At 40.0% G+C, this 17,713-nt stretch overlaps 1 protein-coding gene and 2 long non-coding RNA genes across 4 annotated transcripts in view; 2 read left to right on the forward strand and 1 right to left on the reverse strand.

Moving 5' to 3' along the window:
* The window catches only part of LOC149136022 (uncharacterized), a 74,513-nt gene extending 71,013 nt beyond the window's left edge, over window positions 1-3,500 (forward strand). For both annotated transcript variants that reach the window (XR_016241464.1, XR_016241463.1), the window contains exon 4: window positions 158-3,500. The gene's annotated coding sequence lies outside the window, so the exon portion shown is untranslated. The remainder of the gene's footprint in view (window positions 1-157) is intronic.
* The window catches only part of LOC149136023 (uncharacterized), a 38,992-nt gene extending 21,535 nt beyond the window's left edge, over window positions 1-17,457 (reverse strand). The window contains exon 1 of the long non-coding RNA XR_016241467.1: window positions 14,437-17,457. This is a non-coding gene — a long non-coding RNA (uncharacterized LOC149136023). The remainder of the gene's footprint in view (window positions 1-14,436) is intronic.
* LOC149136024 (uncharacterized) lies at window positions 275-3,500 on the forward strand. The gene is made up of 2 exons (XR_016241465.1): window positions 275-471; window positions 2,574-3,500. It is a non-coding gene; the product is annotated as an uncharacterized LOC149136024 (long non-coding RNA).
* Window positions 17,458-17,713: the final 256 nt, after the last annotated feature.

Below are 17,713 nucleotides of genomic sequence, written 5' to 3' on the forward strand. Positions count from 1 at the left end.
CATTCATGTGTATGTATGCATGTATTTGTATCTGTATGTATTTTGAGTGAGTGTATGGAATTATAAGAAATAATATGTCTGTGTGTGTGTGTGTGTTGCTTTTTTTCTGAATGTATATTTACATTTAAAATGTTCCCAATTTCTTTTCTCTCTGCAGGGGCTGCTTACCATTAATCCTAAAGACAGACTAAGTGCCAAAAGTGCCTTAAATTATGCATACTTTCATCAAACTCCCTCCCACACAACTACAGAAAACTCCAATGCAAACCATGCAATGAATTCAAGTAACTCAACTAAAAATAATACAAACAGCTTTAATGTTTCTAGTAATTTGACAACTGCAACATCAATTTCAAATCTACAAACTCCTAGTAATTCTATTACTGCTACACCTGGAGCATCACAAAAACATTCACTTGTAAGCACAACACCTGTAACTACAACTCCAAAACCAGCAGATAATTTCGGCAGGTAACTATGCACTTGAAAATTTTTGTTTCCTGAATTCCAACTTTCAGGATCAAAGTACTTGATTTTATGTGTGTATATATATATATATATATATATATATATATATATATATATATATATACTTTATTTAAAAGCAACAGAAGTGTAACAGGAGAGCCGTTGCTCTGAGTTTCACGTTCCCGTTCATCGGACAGAAAACTGTCCGATGAACGGGAACGTGAAACTCAGAGTAGCGGTTTTTTTGTTATATTTCTGCTGCTTTTAAATAAAGCATATTACTCTACCTCTGGTATTTGAGTACTCTTTTTTTCCACCTTGTTGCACATTTCATGTGCTTACTCCGGTATATATATATATATATATATATATATATATATATATATATATATATATATATATATATATATATATATATGTATATATATATGTTTATGTTTATGTGTGTGTGTGTATTATATCAATATATATATGTAATGTGTGCTATATCTGAAGCTGTTGAATTTTATTAGGTTTACTGTCTAAATCATTCTACATGAGCTAGAGATGTTCTGTTTATTTTTTTGTATTTGTCTCATAGTATTTATTGAAACAGTGTAAAGTTTTCTAAGTTATCCAACTTCCTTGCTGTAACAGTATCTCTTCTTATTCTGTTTGTCTTTTGTATTTGAAATTTCATTCTTCTTCCTTCATACTTAATGCTGCAGTATATTTCATAAAGTCATGCTGAGATTAAACAAATGGAGTGAGAGTGACAGATATGCAGGGCAGATGAATTGTAATGAGATAATTTGTTCTGAAGTCAATGGTATTTTAATCAAAATGAAACTAAATCAATTTCTCTCCTCCCCCCTCACACACACACATACACACATATATACAATATATATATACATACAACAGGCTTACTTCAGCCAAATCCCCTCACAAGGTTTGGATTGGTTTGGGGCTATAGCAGAAGACATTTGCTCATGATGTCATACAGTAGGACTGAATCCAAAATCTCCTGTATCAATCACACGATTACTGATTGGTGGTCAGCAGACAGAAGCATCAGAGGACTGAAAAACATGCTTTATGGTTTCCCAATTCCATTTCTTAATGCTGTGAATCCAAATCCTGCCAAGGTCAACTTGCCTTCTCATTGTTCCAGAGACTAAGAATGTGCAAGAAATCTCTTTGTTCTTTAATGGTGGTTAAGTCTGAAGGGTGTATGAATGGATGTGTGTGTGTGTTGGCATGTGTATGTAGACATAGTGGGAATGTGTGTATGTATGTATGTATGCTGAACTTGAGAGAAAAGCTGAACATTAGAAGCATCAGTTGTGGCGTGCAAGAGAGACGATTGCGCTGGTATGGACATGTGGTGAGAATGGAGGAGGATAGCTGCGTGAAAAAGTGCCACACCCTAACAGTTGAGGGAACCCGTGGAAGAGGTAGGCCCAGGAAGACCTGGGCTGAGGTGGTGAGGCAAGACCTTCGTACATTGGGCCTCACCGAGGCGATGACTACTGACCGAGACCTTTGGAAATGTGCTGTGCGTGAGAAGACCCGGCAAGCCAAGTAAGATCGTTGCCAGTGCCCCTGGACTGGTTCTTGTGCGGGTGGCACATAAAAGACACCATTTCGAGCGTGGCCGTTTTCGTGCGGGTGACACGTAAAAGCACCCACTACACTCTGAGTGGTTGGCGTTAGGAAGGGCATCCAGCTGTAGAAACTCTGCCAAATCAGACTGGAGCCTGGTGTTGCCATCCGGTTTCACCAGTCCTCAGTCAAATCGTCCAACCCATGCTAGCATGGAAAGCGGACGTTAAACGATGATGATGATGATGATGATGAATGGAAAAATGGACAGAAAAAATGTGTAGCAATGATTGGATTGCTGTGTAGCCAAGAAAATTTATTAATGACTTTAAGCATTTCTCTAATGTGAGTAAAGCTTAAGATAGAAAATAACAAAATGGTTCTCTTTTGAGGATTAAGTTACAATTATCGTGAGATAAAGTAATTTTTTTTTTTTTTTTTACCTTAGCTTGATTGATCATTGAAGAGATGAAATACTTTTTTTTTTTTTTACATTCTTCTGTAACATCTTTGTTTTTCAGAAGCAAAATAGTAAGCAAGATTATTGCTTGAACCTCTGTTTTGAACTCTCATCCATATTAGATGTTGTTATGATCATATAACAGAATACATTACCAATTTATTTTCATTGTTGTTTATAAAAATTGTGTAAAAATACAAAATATGTAATTATTTTTTGACAAATGTCTGCTCAGAGGTGTCTTTATGTCAATAGCAAAGTGTGTAGGTTATAGTTAATTTTGAAGTTTGATCCTTGGTGGGAGTGTGTTACTTGTAGTGGATATTGTCTCGTTAAGGAAGGTGTTGGTTTTTGTTCAGGTTAAATCTACTTAATGAAGACATGGAAGTAACCTGACAGATCTTTTATGAAGCTAGTTAACTTATTGAAATGTCCATTCCCATGGAGTCTTCTACATTGTCTGCTAAATTCATTAAACATGCAAAAAAAAGGAAAGAACAAAAAAGTAAAAAGCGATCTTCATTGTCTATGTCTTAAAAATTTAGTAAAATTAGGTGATAATCCAGTAACTCTGAATAATATATGCACATATATAAATATTTATGCATAAATACACATTTACATATGTATGTGTATGAACATGCAAGTGAAGTATTTTAAAAGGCATGAATTATATAAATTTTCAAAGTACCATAATAGTTTTATATTGAAGCACTCGATTTTTGCTCTTCTTTAATTGTAACACTGGCAGTTTATATTTTCTGCTAAGTTTTAGTTTTTCATTTGTGAATGTTATGGAAATGAAAATAGTTATACTTACAGAAACAACAATATCCATAATCATATTTTTAAAAAAACTGTATTTAGCATTTAAGTTTCTATAGTGTATATTATATTTATTAAGGCATCAGCATTCAATAATATTATTTTTCATATTGTTTTTTGTATAATTCTCATTAAAAGCAAAAAAAAAAAGAAAAAAGAAAAACATTTGTAAAGAAACATTGAAAAATTTGTTGTAAAAGTTTCATTGAACTATTTTGTTGTTTGCAAAACGATTCTTTTCTTTGTAGATTAATTTCTGGATTAATTATGATCAAAGGGACATACTGAGCAAATTTTTCTTTTCTTTTTAATTGTTTATTGGTTTCATTTAGAGAGTGAAGTGGAAGTAGGGTCTATGCTGACTGCCTCCTACAAGTCCTTCAGGTGGTAGTGGCGGCAGCGAAAATAGAGGACAATGGTTGAGAAGAGGAGGAAAGATAAGTGAGTCAGAAGTATCTGATGTAGGAGTCAGAAGTGCCTGTATACAGGTGAAATTTCAAGCTAATAAAGTGATTACTTGAGTAGCAGTAATAAAAGCCATAGTATGTGGGCCTGATATTGGAGTGTGATGGTGAGCAACTTCATGCCAATCATTTGAGTGGCCTTTCTTTTGAATGTGGTCTAGAATGTTTATTATTAGTGGATACACCCTCTCAGATGTAGGTTTCAGTATTATATATTGTGAGTCTCATTTGGACCTTGTAGAAGTTTAGTAGCTGTTTGGATTTGAAATATTTCACTCATCATCATCATCATCATCATCATCATCATCATCATCATCATCATCATCATCATCATCGTTTAACGTCCGCTTTCCATGCTAGCATGGGTTGGACGATTTGACTGAGGACTGGTGAAACCGGATGGCAACACCAGCCTCCAATCTGATTTGGCAGAGTTTCTACAGCTGGATGCCCTTCCTAACGCCAACCACTCAGAGAGTGTAGTGGGTGCTTTTACGTGTCACCCGCACGAAGGCCAGTCAGGCGGTACTGGCAACGGTCATGCTCAAAATGGTGTATTTTAAGTGCCACCTGCACAAGAGCCAGTCAAGGGGCACTGGCAACGATCTCGCTCGAAAACCCTACGAAGGCCAGTCAGGCGGTACTGGCAACGGCCACGCTCAAAATGGTGTATTTTATGTGCCACCCGCACAAGAGCCAGTCCAGGGGCACTGGCAACGATCTCGCTCGAAAATTCTTACACGTCACGGGCACAAGTGCCAGAAAGGCGACGCTGGGCACAGGTGTTATCCCGATTTCGCTATTCGCTTGCCCCAATAAGTCTTCGCAAGCTGAGTTTCGTGTCCAATGAAGGAGACAACATTGGCACGGTGCCAGTCGTCGAATTTAATTCGATTTCACTTGCCTCAACAAGTGTTCTCAAGCGGAGTTTAGTGTCCAATGTAGGAAAGGTACGCATGAGTGGGCTGGCTACACCCATGGCAAAGGCCTTGGATTTAGGTCTCACTTGGCTTGCCGGGTCTTCTCACGCACAGCACATTTCCAAAGGTCTCGGTCAGAAGTCATCGCCTCGGTGAGGCCCAATGTTCGAAGGTCTTGCCTCACCACCTCAGCCCAGGTCTTCCTGGGCCTATCTCTTCCACGGGCTCCCTCAACTGTTAGGGTGTGGCACTTTTTCACACAGCTATCCTCCTCCATTCTCACCACATGTCCATACCAGCGCAATCGCCTCTCTTGCACACCACAACTGATGCTTCTTATGTTCAGCTTTTCTCTCAAGATACTTACACTCTATCGGGTATGCACACTGACATTACACATCCATCGGAGCATACTGGCTTCATTCCTTGCGAGCTTACGCATGTCTTCAGCAGTCACAGCCCATGTTTCACTGCCATGTAGCATGGCTGTTCGTACACATGCGTCATACAGTCTGCTTTTTACTCTGAGTGAGAGTCACTTTGTCGCCAGCAGAGGTAAGAGCTCTCTGAACTTTGCCCAGGCTATTCTTATTCTAGCAGCTACACTTTCAGCGCACCCACCCCCACTACTAACTTGGTCACTCAGATAACGGAAGCTATCAACTACCTCTAGTTTTTCTCCCTGGAATGAGACAGAAGTTGTTTCCTGTTTGTTTACAGTGTTTATTGCACCTGAACATCTGCCACATACAAAAACTAACTTCCTAGTTAACCTGCCTTTGATATTGCTGCACCTCTTATGTGTCCATAGCTTGCACTGGGTACATCTTATAGAGTTACTACCTACTCCTTTTCTACATACTGAGCAGGGCCATCTACCTGAAGGGGTTTGTGTTTTATCTGCCTTCCTACTTATTAGGATTTTGGTTTTAGCTAGGTTGACTCTAAGGCCCTTCGATTCTAGTCCTTGCTTCCACGGTGACTCCGCAATTAGTGCAAAGTCATCAGCATAGAAGAGCTCCCAGGGGCATCCTGTCTTGAATTCCTCTGTTATAGCCTGGAGAACTATGATAAATAGGAGGAGGCTGAGGACAGAACCTTGGTGGACCCCTACCTCTACCCGGAATTCATTACTGTACTCATTTCCAACCCTCACTTTACTGACAGCATCTCTGTACATGGCTCGCACAGCTCTCACTAACCATTCTTCTATCCCAAGTTTCCTCATTGACCACCAGATAAGGGATCGGGGGACCCTGTCAAAGGCTTTCTCCATGTCAACGAAAGCTAGGTACAGAGGTTTATCCTTGGCTAGGTATTTCTCCTGCAGCTGTCTTACTAGAAATATGGCATCAGAAGTGCTTTTACCTGGCACGAACCCAAACTGCATCTCATCTAAATTGATTCGCTAAAAATTGTCTGCTACCCAATGAAATCGAGTACGCTGATTCCGAATCTGAACTCAGAATTGCTGTAGTACGTCAGAATTTTGAGTTGTGCGCATAATTATATATTAATACTATATTAATATCAGGAATAGTTAATTTCAAGGTAAATAATTATTATAATAGTAGTTAGGGCAGCGGAATCGCAGTTTCGATTCCCAGACCGGGCATTGTTAAGTGTTTATTGAGCGAAAACACCCAAAGTTCCCTGGCAGGGGTGGCGGTGAACCCTGTTGTACTCTTCTTGTTTCTGTTGTACCTGTATTTCAAAGGGCCAGCTGTGTCACGCTGAATCTGCCCGTTAAGGGTACACATGTCTGTGGAGTGCTCAGCTACTTACATGTTAATTTCATGAGCAGGCTGTTCCGTTGATCGGATCAACTGGAACCCTCGTTGTCGTAACCGACGGAGTGCCACGAATACTGTATTTAGTATATTTACATTCAAGGCAAATAGTATTATAATATGATACATAGTATAATTATGTTGAGGGAATACTCACTTCATTTTTTATATGCTCAGCTCAGAAATGTTTGAGATACTTGCTCTTGTGCAAGTTCTTATTGGTGAGTGATATAGGAGGGTAGATGTCCAGTAGATCTGGCTTTATGAGCAAGTTCCTTAAAAGTCATTCCTGAAGAGAGAGAGTGTTAGGTTGGTAAAGATAAGTAGCTGGCTATAGCGCTGCATGTTATTTGAGATTAATATATGGGATGTAGCCAGGACTGACGACCTTGGCTTGAAGCAACTGCTGATGTCTTCAAATTTGGAATGATGAGAATGGCAGAGTGGGAAGGAATAGTTATGGAGGAGATTTATCTATTGTGTGCACTGTGAGGTTGGATGCAAAGCAAGCAGCAGATGCAGAGGCTTTATCAGTGTTGCTTACAGAGCCATAAATAATAGCAACGTGGAGGGATAGAAAATTCTATGAAGTTTATTGAGATCCTTTAGGCAAGGGAGTAAAAAAGATTTTAGAAAGGATGTTTGCCGAATATGACGAATAGAAGCATACATCATATTTCAGATACAATGTGCGTGGCTTGGGGTCCCCTTGGAAACAAGGGTACCTCTTAAATGACATAAAGTCACACAATTTGGATATCATAGCCATTAGTGAGACCAGACTCCATGAACCGCGGGCCCTAAAGTCCATGTTTGGCGGACAGTTTAACATTTATTTTTCTCCCAGTCTGCCGAGGATGGGCGGTAGTGGCACGGCGGTTCTTTTTCGCAAGAGTCTGGATCTCCAAGTAAAGACGATATTTACGGACCCGGAGGGTAGACTGGTTGTCCTAGATGTGGACGGCAGCGATGGAGGCGCTTTTCGGTTGCTGGCAGTTTATGTGCCTCCTTTAACAGGTCGGTCGGACTTCTTTCGACGTCTAGAAGTATTCCTGGGAACGTCTCGTCCCTTACTTTTAGTGGGGGATTGGAATGCTACCTTGGACACGCATCTAGACTACGTGGGGAGTGACAAAACTAGAAGGGGATGCAAAGGTCTCAGAGACCTGCTCAGACGCTTCCAGTTGTCTGACAGGTACCGACTCGACCACCCAAATGTGCCAACGTGGACTTGGAGCAACCGCATTGGGTCGTCGAGATCGTATCTAGGTAGGATAGTGTGTAGGACAAGAGATAGAGATAGTTTAGGATGTCCACAGTTCCACATAGTCAGCTACACGGATCACAAACTTGTGACGTGTACGCTAGACTTAGATAAGGCACATAGGCAGGGTCCCGGTTACTGGAAACTAAACGCGTCTTTCCCGTCGAGACAGGTTTTCAGAGACCGGATTAGCACGTTAGTAAAGAGGGCTTTGACGGGAGCCATCGTCAACAACAAATGATGGTTTGCCCTCAAGAGAGCAGTAAGGGCGGAAGCAATAAGGTATAGCAGGGCACTAGCTGTAGAGAGGAACAGAGTAGAGGGGGAGCTAGTGATAAAGTTAGAAGAGGCATTGCGAAGTGGCATCGCATCCGACGTTTTAGCGGCGAGGTTGGCCCTCGACCAACACTTCAATGCTAAACACGAAGGGTGTGCTGTCAGGGCAAGGATGCGTGCTCTGAGGAATGAAGGTGTTGGAGCCGCACGAGAGGCCCGGGTGGCGGAGGCGCAGCGGGGTAACAGAGCCACCATCCGGTCTCTGGTAGACGAACAGGGGCGCGAATTGCTCGAGCCGAGCAAGATGTGCGAGGCGTTTCAGCGGCATTTTGCCCGACTGTTCGGGAGGAGTGGCGAGCGAGAAGGCAGGGTGGACTTTAGTGCCTACCTGCACAGCTTGCCACGACTCTCGGCAAGAGAGGCGGAGTGCTGCGAAGGGGTCATCACGGCGGAGGAGGTGAGGGACGCGATGGCGGGTTGCTCGACGGACAAATCTCCGGGTTTGGATGGTCTGCCCTACGAGCTTTACAACTGTATGCCAGACTTGTTTGGAGACGTCTTGGCGGCCGTGTACTGCAACTGGCAGCAGAACGGGAGCATTCCCGGTTTTGTGAGCCGAGGAGCGGTAACGCTGCTGAAGAAAGATCCAAACAAGGGGGACGCCATAGATAACTTTAGGCCCATCACTCTGCTCAATGCAGACATGAAAATTTTGGCCAAGGTGTTAGCCAAGCGGTTGGCGCTTGTCATCGAGAAACTGGTCGGCACGGAGCAGACGTGCGCCGTGCCGAGCCGGAGCATCCATAACAACCTCCATCTGATGCGCTACATCATAGAGAGGGTAGTTAAGGAACCTGGCATGGGTGGGGCCCTGATCAATTTGGATCAATCCAAAGCTTTCGATAGGGTAGACCATCGATACTTGGAGGCCGTCCTCGAAGCGGCCGGCTTCGGTCCCGTTTTCCGCGGCTGGATGGCTGCCTTGTACACAGGCATCCGTTCGGTTGTTCGCGTCAATGGACGTCTATCGGGACCCTTCGACATTGCACGTTCGGTTCGTCAGGGATGCCCCCTGTCGCCGCTCCTGTACGTATTGACTCTCGAGCCACTACTGTGGAAGCTGGCGACGCTGAGGGGCATCCCGTGAGAACTGGGGTGCGGGACGAGCGTGTCGGCATACGCGGACGACGTCACCGTCATAGCGTCTAGCCACGAGCACATCGAGCTTGTCGGCGAGACGCTGAAAGACTACGAAGCGGTGACGGGAGCGAAAATCAACCGGGATAAGTCGGTGGGTTTGCTGCTCGGCACCTGGAGAAGCAAGCCCATACCGTCCGGCAGCGCCTCAGTAGTGGGACGCTGGACGGACGGTCCGGTCAAGTTGCTCGGAGTCTGGTTCGGTCCGGACCTGCAAACGGAGAAGAACTGGGACGAGATAACGAGTAGGGTGGCCACTCTCTGCCGGCAATGGTCCGAGAGGAAGCTGTCGCTAAAAGGTCGGGCGGAGGTGGCGAACGCGTACATCGCGTCCGTCATCGAATACCGCCTGACCGTCGTGCCTTGTCCTGATCGCGCCATCACCGAAATGGAGCGCATCCTCTTCCGCTTTTAGTGGAAAGGAAGCGTTCCGATGGTGAGGCGATCCGTTTGTTGCTAACACCCGCTGAAAGGAGGGCTGGGCATGCCGTGGTTGATGATGCGCAGACATGCGCTGAGACTGCGACATCTCCGGCTCTACGTAGACGACGGTGAGCAGGTGTGGTCGCCGTTTATACGACGCGCTTTCCCGCAGCTCGTCTCCATGACCGAGCTGCAGTCGTGGATCAAAAAGAGGCCGAGGAATGGCGAATGGCACCGTGAGTGTCGCGTTGCTCTGCAACAACTTTGTCGACCTTGAGCGGCTGCATCACAACGAAGTCATTCTATAGGGGATTAGTGGAGGGCAGGTACGACGACGATCTCGGGGCGAACCTGGGCGTCGACGAGGAATACCTGACCCGCCTGTTCAGGACGACTTTCGGGCCGGGACCTATGGACAACTTCCAGAGATCCCTGGCCTGGCAGTGTTACCGAGAGGCGCTACCCGTTCGGGATAAGCTCTATAGACACGGCTCGCGAAATGCGGGGCCGACCTGCCCGAGATGCGGTCAGAGCGATGAAACCGTTCTGCACGCACTCGTGCAGTGTCCAACCATTTCGGAGCTGTGGGCTTATGTCGAACGACTGCTGTCACGTGTGGGACGAGTCGGTTTATCAACCGAGTCTATCGTCAATATCGTCACGCCTTCTTCCTTTAAACTGGAAGGAAGAGCTGTATTTATCGTACTTGTGGCTATGGCGAAAGAATGCATCTGGTGGACGCGTCTGAAAGGATTAGAGACAAATACTTTCCTCTCTGGTCAATCTCTCATCAACTTTTTCAAGTATCACTTGAAAAGGAAGGTGAGAGTAGAGAGGCAAATGTTTCGAAAAAAGATGGATACATGTAGCAAGAATGGCACGTATAAATGACGAAGCCACCTTGACCATGATTCTATAAAACGTTTTAAAATTTTGTAAACAGAGAGTTACTTACGTTTCTTGCATAAATAAAAGAAATTTTATTTAACAAACTGTGACACTAAGGACCGAGGTTACCGTGGTCTTTTCGTAGGTTTTTCTTTCCACGGATAACCTCCCCATTTATTGGGAATTTTCTGTATTATTTCGTATTTTTTGTAAATACCCCAAACGTTTTGCGATGTTTTTTTTTCATCGTTGTCCCCACTTTTGTTTTTTTCTGCTTTGTTTTCGCCCCCCTCGAAAAGAAAAAAACTCTACATTTGTATTTTGTCCCTTCTGTGTTGAGCCCTGTGTGGCTAATAAAGAAACCTATCTATCTATCTATATGGACAGACGGTAGACGTGTCGGCTCCGTAAGTTTTGACTTTTTCATGTTTTAAAAAGTTTGTTTGTAAAGTTTATTTTATATAGAAAGTTGTATAACAACTTGTATACTCTCTGGTGCAAGTTTTTTGCGACGGAAATCTGCCCTGTGTGGCACATTTCCAGGATATAAAAACCAATTTCGGCTTTCTAGCCATTTTTTTTGAGACGATGGCGTCTTGTAGCCATGAACATTTTTGTGAAACGAACGCTGCATTTTGCAGTGTTTCGTTCGAAAAAGAATTTCCTAGTCTTCCTTCCTCACAGTTAAAGGAGAGAATGGAGAAAAAGAAAAACTCTGCTGCTACAGCAGTCTTGCCTGCCACCGTAACCAGTGACAACAACAACAACAACAACAACAACAACAGCAGCAGCAGCAACAACAAGGACACAAATGTCCTTGCTAACAAAACCACTGTTCTCACCACTGATACCACCACTACCGCCACCACCACCACAACGAACTTTGCCGAGGCTTTGAAGCCTAGGAAAAGAATTTTGAATATATCGAAAGAGAAATTACTTGCATGCAAAAGCATGCTAAGTAAAAAGGACGTTACAGTCCATCTTCAAACGCCCGCGGACTTTAAGATAAACATAGAAAAAAAAAACTATCATCTACAGAACCATTAATTTAAAGACAAAGACAGTGGAAAAATTCACCCAAGAAAATGTTGAGAGGTGCTTAAAGCCGATTTGGTCTTACAAAACTTACATAACGAGAGGATTGAAATTCAGAACGATAGAGGTAAGACTAGACAGCGAGCAGCGAGCGAAGGACCTCTCCACTAAGTCATTACAACATAAGAACCTGCTCATGATCCCTACGTACCTTGGTCGTAGGGTTACGAAAATAAAAATTTCGAATGTGCCTCCTGAAATTGAGGAAGAATGGCTAGTATCTACCATATGTCTAGGCATAGAGGAGGAGATAAACATATTAGAAGCATCTGCCGTTTGCAATCAAAACTGGATTGGCCAGGAATTTCAACTCCTGGTACAAATTGATCCAGCAAACTGGGAAAAAATTCCACATAGAATCCAATTAACTGAGGATTCAATTTTTCATGTTTTCGTCGAAGGCAGAAGGCCAGTTTGCTACGTTTGTAGTAGCAAAACTCACCTTCAAAAAACATGCCCAGAAGAAAAGGCAACAACAACGGCAACAATACAAAGAAAAACAACAACAACAACAACAACCACAAGAAAAGCACAAGAAAAAAACAGCATTACTGCCTACACCGCCATATGCACAACTGGTCAAGCAGTTGTACAACGAAATGGAAAAACGCCAGCAGCCAGCAACACAGCCGAACCAAACAACAACACCACCATCATATCCAAATTCATTAGGACGGAAAATGATTTTCCTCCCAAAAGCAATCACTCCTCAGGTCAAATTTCTAAAAGAACCTAAAACCAAAAAGTTTAACTTACCTCATAATATGATAAGGGATAGAAAAAAAGGAATACAAATTATATATAAAGAAACAAAACCTGTCATGTAATTCCAAAGTTAAAGACATTAATATTATTATTAAAAGTTACAAGCTAAAAATATTCAGAAAGAGTATTAGTAGAGTATCAGTAGATCTAAAGGTTTTAAGTATTTCAAATCTTCAATAAACAATATACTTTAGGCAGACCTTCTTTTTCGATAATTTTGTTATTATTATAGTAAATATAATACGTATTTATCTCTGGGTAAAGGCTGCCATATTTATCACGTGACTTTTCAGTATAAATGCTAAAGTACACTTATTTCGTTTTAGTTTACAGTAATTCGCCGGCAGATAAGTCATGTTTTTTTAAAATTTATTCTAAACAATATTGACATACGTCCTTTTCTAACTTTGTATACTAACACGTATTTACATTTATTTACCTTTTCCATAATGAATTAATCTTGTTCACAATAATACTCTCTTTGAATATATTTAGCTTGCAACTTTTAATAATAATATTAATGACTTTAACTTTGGAATTACATGACAGGTTTTGTTTCTTTATATATAATTTGTATTCCTTATTTTTATCCCTTATCATATTATGAGGTAAGTTAAACGTTTTGGTTTTAGGTTCTTTTAGGAATTTCACATGAGGAGTGACTGCTTTTGGGAGTAAAATCATTTTCCCGTCCTAATGAACTTGGATATGATTTTCTTATATGATTTTACATAGTCCTAATTAAGCCATGAAACACGCGTAGTCGATGTACAGGTACTTACTTTTATACATTATATTATTGTATTAATTTCTATTGTTAATTTATTGACAGTGAATTCGCAATATTATGAAATTGTCAAGAAAAATTTCTTTATATCTTGCATGAGCCTTTAATTCCTAATTTCAAATCCTGATGAGTTTAATACCAATCTTTCGTCCTCCGGCAGTCAATAAACTAATTTCTAATCATGCACTTGATTTAATTTTCATGCAATTTCTCAGCTACGAATGGAATCATAACATTCCGTCTAGTAACAATTTAGGTAAGTGAATCCTATTGTTTGCAGCTAAATATCTTGGTCAAAATAATGAATCCCTAATTAAAAGTGCAAATCACTCACCTACGAAGGCAAGAACTTTATTATGAAATCAAGAATACGCTTTCTTAAAAGTATTATATATACTACCGATGTCATTTATTATCCTTTCTATCCAAATGTATTGAATTATCAATTCATTTTGTATGGAATTGTAACGTGTGAAATTATTGAATGCAAGAAGGTATTTGTACTTCTAGATATGCATTACAACAAATAGAATATATGACATCTCAGTGGAGATAATTATACTTCTATGCTGTAAATATACACTTTCAGATGTCTATGTCGTCTGCGCTTATACTAATGATATAATCATTAACACGGGTAAAGAGAATCCTTGAGTAACAAAATTTATATTTCAATGCATTGAAATTTGTATTGCAAGAAGTAAACAGCTCTCAGAGTGCCCAGTCTCCAACTTGTTGCGACAATCGTTTCAAGCTACTTCATTTCACCTGATTTACATCATTAACGTTCAAGAGGGAATGATCGTTATGCCAGCTCATTGTACACCTATTCAAATTTGTGGTCAAGTGACTATTTAAGTAAACTATCATATATTTCACTCATGTTCATGAAATCAATAATGTATTTCTCACAGAAATTTGTCTTAATGGAGTAGATTTATTACTTAACGTTATTAATTACATTGCCGGCAGGCATCGTTTATCGCTCTGTGGTCTTTGATTGTCAATCACTTAGAAGACAAGCACGTTTGAGAATATGCTTGAAATGATGCATGATACATTATAAACAATTTGGCTTTCAATTTAAAACAGCTATATGATATTTATTTTAATATTGACTTAGATCTATTTCTGCCTCCACTCTCTCTTTCGTGCCTAAAATCTCATTTTATTCTAAAATTCCACAAAATAATAAAGGCTACTTCCATAAATATAAAATTTACTTACGTAATCAACAACTAGAAAAACAATTCGTATTCATGTATATGCTTATTCCACAGAAAATTTAAACGAAATTAATTTTTCTCAGTGTATCTTCAATTCACCGGTAAAAGTAAGGCGGCGGGCTTGAAGAATCGTTAGCACGTTCTGAGTTCAAATTCCGCGGAGGTCGACTTCGCCTTTCATCCTTTCGGGGTCGATTAAATAAGTACCAGTTACGCACTGGGGTTGATGTAATCGACTTAATCCCTTTGTTTGTCCTTGTTTGTCCCCTTTATGTTTAGCCCCTTGTGGGCAATAAAGAAATAAAGAAAACGTTAGTACGTAGGGTGAAATGCTTAGCGGTATTTCGTTTTTACGTTCTGAGTTCAAATCCCGTCGAGGTCGACTATGCCTTTCTTCCTTTAGAGGTCGATTAAATAAGTACCAGTTATGCATTGGGGTCGATATAATCGACTTAATCCGTTTGTCTTTCCTTGTTTGTCTTCTCTGTGTGTAGCCCCTTGCGAGCAGTAAAGAAATAAGAAACGTTAGTACGCCGGGTGAAATGCTTAGCGGTATTTCGTCTGTCTTTACGTTCGGAGTTCAAATTCCATCAAGGTAGACTTTGCCTTTTATCCTTTCGGAATCGATGAATTAATTACCAGTTGCGTAATGGGGTCCATCTTACCGACTGCCCCCTCCCCCAAAATTTCAGGCCTTGTACCTAGAGTAGAAAAGAATACAGCGATAAAAGTAGCAGTGCAATGGAAACAAGTGTATCTAACAATTGCATAAAATGGGCGGACATAAAGCAAATTATTACGCTATTGTATAGGGCGTTACTGCAGAAATTAAAGCGAAGAAGATTGAGATTTAAATGGTAAAGTATTACATTTGGTATTCGATCATGTATGCGCACTCGCTCCATTTGGCAGTTAATAGTGCGGTACTGATGCAAATAAATACTTCAAATTTCAAATGCGTCGGCAATACAACACTAACATCATGGGAGATTGAAGGAAGATGTGCATAAATAAATACTCAAAAAGCATGAATTTTTATGACACGTGTTCTGGCCACATAAATCATAAATGTATTTTAGGAACAATAGGGGAGGGGTATATTATTTCCTTACTGACCATCGATACATCTATGTAGTTTATAATACACATTTGATGTGATAAATTGCGTGTTAGATTAATTCGAGTTGGATCTCAATGTACAACCAATACTCTTTCCTCTGCATCAAGCACATCCTCATTGTCAACGAGTGAAATCTCGCACTCATTCTCTCGCTAAATCGTTCTCATTCCTTCTCTTTCGTTCCCACCTTATCTTTTGCGTCTTTTGCAGACTCTCTATTGTCTTCATCTTTTTTTAATTTTCCATTTTTTTTCTATCAAAACATGCATCAATCTTTTTCGTGCATGGTAAAAATGTTACATAAATCATTATGACTAATTTATCTTTCTCTTTAAAACAAATTATTTGTTAGAATATTGGTTAGTGCACTTATTATACTATGTAATTAATGTTTTAGAGGGTTAGGAGTTTGAAATGTACTATATGTCTCCTGCATTTACAAACATCTTGTAACTTTATTTATGAAACTATTTCAATGAGTAGTTCTCATATTTCTCACATTAGATCAGTACGTTGTATAATCTTGAACTTTGACGGTTGCACATTATTCAAAGTGTCTTTCGATGGGTATTTTGCTTATATTCCATTAAAAAAATTATATAATGTTCAATAAATATTGTCACATTTCAAATAACATTAAATCCCGAGAGCCACGCATAAATTGAAATAATATTCATTCGCTTTATCATGTTATAATAGGGTTCCCTTTCGTACAGAAAAAAAAATCATATGTGAAGGAATAATTGTGTTTGTTTGCGGGAGTGTGTCCTAGTGTTATAGCGTGTATATGTGCGAGTTGTGTTGCCTGTAATATTTAATGTATTTGACAGACCATAATTATGAAAAGGTAGTGTACACCAACCAATGAATCTATTCACATGTATGGGGATTTCCTGAAGAGTACACGCCAGGCATGTTTCTGAGCTAGATAACCCATTCAGAGACGAAACCTTTTAATGCGTTATCTAGCTCAGATTACGCTACACCTCCAGCGGCTAGTAAATCTAATACCTATTATACAATTTTTGTTACTCCCTATTAATTTGCAGTTACTGAAACTTTTGGGAAGATCATCACCTTCCTCCTGTTCGAGGTACTTTATCTATTAAACATTATTTACTGTAGGTATGAATTTTTCCACTGCAGGTTTTACATGAGTTTATTAATAAGTATACCAAGTTCTTTATTGTACATTACTTCTCTGTTACTACTTCATGTTGATGTGAAGATCTGGTTGGAATTAGTTCACTTACCACAACTTTAACTCTCAAAAGCTAACTTTCGATTACTTTCCACTTACATTGACTGTCATGATATATACTACCTCATAAACATTCGGTTTTCATGTTTCGTCACTCAATATGCCCAACGACCTACACCATTTGTATATGTGAGTGAGTGTGTGTGTACTTTCTTTTAGCATTTGAATTTATGCCTCTATACGTATACATGCAATGATTCTTACCTATATCATTTCAGCATTTTTCTCGCATAATTTCTTATTACAAACATTACATTATATTTAAGTACGTTCCAGCATTCGTCTGCTGGTGTGTTTTGCGTGTGTCTGAAATAGTAGCTTCAAACAATTGTAGTGCTCGTCTACTTCTTTCATCCTTTTTGTTTACAGAATACATTATCTCATTGCATGTAAAAGTACTTGCATTCAATATGGAGTGGTATTACACCTGTCATATTAGCAAAATTTTCTGTTTAATATTGATACGGAACGAATTGCATTTGACCCATTGCTTAATTAATTAATAAGTTTTATGGCTTAACTATTGAGTCTTCTGGGTTTTCTACAACAGCTGTGGTCATTCTAGAGGACTAACCAACTGCGTTTTACCAGGATCTTTCGAATAATCCTAGTATAGTATGTGTCAGTGTGTATACATACATATATACATACATGCATGCATGTATGCATACGTACATACATGCATGCAGACATACATACATACATACATACATACATACATACATACATACATACATACATACATACATACATACGTATGTGTCCATGAGGCCTTAAATTAATGGAAACTTGATACTTTTATTTTTGGTATACGTAATTAATATCGTCAAAGCATATTTATAAAAATATTATTTACCTAAATTCTATTCCATTTAGCTAAATTGTATTTATGAAAGT

The sequence above is a fragment of the Octopus bimaculoides genome, chromosome 4, assembly GCF_046866305.1.
Source record: "Octopus bimaculoides isolate indiv1 chromosome 4, ASM4686630v1, whole genome shotgun sequence".
In the NCBI taxonomy this organism is placed as follows: Eukaryota; Metazoa; Mollusca; class Cephalopoda; order Octopoda; family Octopodidae; genus Octopus; species Octopus bimaculoides.